The sequence below is a fragment of the Lipotes vexillifer genome, unplaced genomic scaffold, assembly GCF_000442215.2.
Source record: "Lipotes vexillifer unplaced genomic scaffold, Lipotes_vexillifer_v1.1 scaffold371, whole genome shotgun sequence".
Classification (NCBI taxonomy): Eukaryota; Metazoa; Chordata; class Mammalia; order Artiodactyla; family Lipotidae; genus Lipotes; species Lipotes vexillifer.
Window position 1 is genome coordinate 1,694,462 of NW_006786304.1, and position 3,025 is coordinate 1,697,486.

The 3,025-nt window shown below is 55.6% G+C and overlaps 1 pseudogene; it reads left to right on the forward strand.

Moving 5' to 3' along the window:
- The window catches only part of LOC103068813 (ubiquitin-fold modifier 1-like), a 4,484-nt pseudogene that overhangs the window by 772 nt on the left and 687 nt on the right, over positions 1-3,025 (forward strand).

Genomic DNA, 3,025 nt, shown 5'->3' on the forward strand with positions numbered 1-3,025 from the left:
CCGTCACAAGGGCCCCCTCCCGCCCCCGGGCCCCGCCCCGTCCTCGCTCCTGTTTACCTGAGCCCGGCGGAGGAGGCGCGGCCCCAGCTGGGCCTCCAGACCCCGGGGAGCCCCAGGGGGTGGACAGGGGGCGTCCAGGGGCCCCAAGGCCTGTCCCCGTCTCCAGGCCAGAGGGCCCAGGGGTGCGCCAGGCCCAGCCCACACCCTCCGCCCTCGCCTCCATCCTCGCAGCTCCTGGGACTCCCACCCCGCATTCCCGGCGCCCACCTAACCGCAGACAGCTCCCGGTCCTGCTTCGCCGCGCTGCGCCCGCCCGCCCGCCCGCCCGCCGCGCACGCCTCGCCGCTTCCAGCTGCGCAGCGAGTCTCGGGCCGCGGGCGGGTCCTCCGGGGGGCGGGGCGACCCGGAGCCCCACCCCCGCAGGTGAGCCCGGCCCCGCCCACCGCCCGGGGAAAGTTAAGCGCTGCGGCCCCGGCCCTGCGGCAACCGCAGAACTTCGCGCGCGCGCGTAGCCGGTAGCCTCTAGAGCACGTCGAATCTGAGATGATTCCAGTGCGCAGGAGGCCTGGAAAAACCAGAGTCTCAGCGAAACTAGAATCTTGGAAACTTTGGATCCCAGACGGATGGCCTTCTTGCAGTGCCAGCCGCCGGCTCTTTGCCTCGGCTGCTTGGACATCTCTCCACACAGATCTCGACGTTTGTCTGGTCCCTTTTCAAAGGCCGCTTACTCCGAGAGGCCTCCCTTGCCTGTCTCTTCTAAATTACACCTTCCCACCAAAACACAACCTCATTTCTCTCCTTGATTTTGTTCACAAAACTTTTCAGGACCTAAAATTATTTCATGTAACATTATAATTACTGTGTTGTCTTACATCACATTATTGGTGAGGCTAAAAATTGAGCTCTGAGTTCACATCCGATTTCAGCACTTACTAGCTGCGCAGGCCTTGGACAAGTGACTTAACCTGTCTGTCTCCGTTTCCCTAAACTGTAAAATGGGGGTAGTCAAAGGCTGTGAGAATTTTTTTTCTGGCTGTGTTGCGTCTTCGTTGCTGCACGCGGGCTTTCTCTAGTTGCAGTGAGCGGGGACTACCAGTGCGCGGGCTTCTCATTGCAGTGGCTTCTCTTGTTGCGGAGCACGGGCTCTAGGCGCGCAGGCTTCAGTAGTTGTGGCACACGGGCTTAGTTGCTCTGCGGCTTGTAGGATCTTCGCGGAACAGGGCTCGAACTGGTGTCCCTTGCATTGGCAGGCGGATTCTTAACCACTGTGCCACCAGGGAAGCCGATGCTGTAAGAATTGAATGCGTTAATATATGGATCGGAAGCATTTAGCAAATATTACCTACTGATTTTATGGTGTTATATTATTGGCTCTCCCCCACTAGAATGCCAGCTCCCTGAGGGCAGGGCTCTGTATTGTCAGCACGGTATCTTTAGCATTAGAACAACCTGGCGCAAATTAGGAGCTCAATAAATAGGTATCTTTAGCATTAGAACAACCTGACGCCAATAAATATTTGTTGAGTGACTGACTCAATGAATCAAGTCCTAGAAACATAAATTGGCCAAAGCTGGGCGCACAGGATTCTAGCATCATCGAATTTGGTTCAAGGCGAGCTTTGCCAAACCCTGGCAGTACACCGGTCGCTGCACTAAAGGATACTTCCAGAAGAGGGCGCTGTTGGTCCGTAGACCAGGCACCAGATTCCCGCGCGGCTCTCTACTCCCCTGTTCTCGGAGCTTCCGTGCAGATGCTCCCTCCTGCCGGAGGCCCTCTCAGACCACCCCAAGGCTGGAGGAAACGCCTTTCCTGGGCTCCTGCAACCTCCTGGGCTCCCATGTTCCAGCCATGCCCATGCTGGGTCATCACTTGTCTGTCTCCCATGCAGGACTGTAAGAGCCAGGAGGGAAGACAGAGCCAAGGAAGTCTCAGTCCCTGCTGTGTGCCCAGTGCTACCCAGCACAGCCCGAACACAGAGAAGGCACCCGGGACAATGGTTGTTGACAGACTGATGGAAAATAAGACTCAAACTTACGCTCTAGCTTCTCCAGGTACTTCTAGGGAACAGGGTAGAAGGCGGCAGCTGAGTCCTTGTCCCCCATTGTTCGGGCCTCAGGACACGGGACATTGGTTCTGGAACTGTCACAAGCTTACTACGAAGCAGTGCAGGGACTGGAGCCAGATGACCTAGGTGCAAATCCCTGCTCTGTCATTTGTTGGCTGTGTGACCCTTGAGCCAGGAACTGACCTCTCTGGTCCTCACGTTCCTGATCTGTAGAAACAGACTCACATGTGTAACCTACTTTGTGAGGCTGATGTGGGGATTAATGAGTAATCCCTGTAAAAGGCTTAGAACAGAGGGGCACATGGTAAACACTGTGTGTGTATGTGGGGTGGGGGGTGGGAGGGAATTGGAGCCAGGTAGATCTGCATTCAAATCCTGGTCTTGACATTTCCTTTCCATGTCACCTGGGGCAAGCCATGATTTTCTGAGCACCTATTTCCTCATCTATAAAACATGGATGGGGACTTCCCTCGTGGCACAGTGGTTAAGAATCCGCCTGCCAATGCAGGGGACATGGGTTCGAGCCCTGGTCCGGGAAGATCCCACATGCCACAGAGCAACTAAGCCCGTGTGCCACAACTACTGAGCCTGCGCTCTAGAGTCTGCGAGCCATAACTACTGAGCCCGCATGCCACAACTACTGAAGCCCGCGCGCCTAGAACCCGTGCTCCACAACAAGAGAAGCCACCGCAATAAGCCCAGGCAACGCAATGAAGTTAGCCCCCGCTCGCTGCAACTAGAGAAAACCCACGTGCATCAACGAAGACCCAAGGCAGCCAAAAAATAAATAAATAAATAAATATAAAACAGGGATGATTGCACTCATCACATAGCATAGTAGTGAGGATTAAATGAGATAAAGGCTGAAAGAAGGTGTTAACCAAGGTGACCATTTGGGCTGGCCCTGTGCCAAGCACTTTTGCACAGCGTCAGCTGGGGCTGGCACTCCTGAGTTCTTA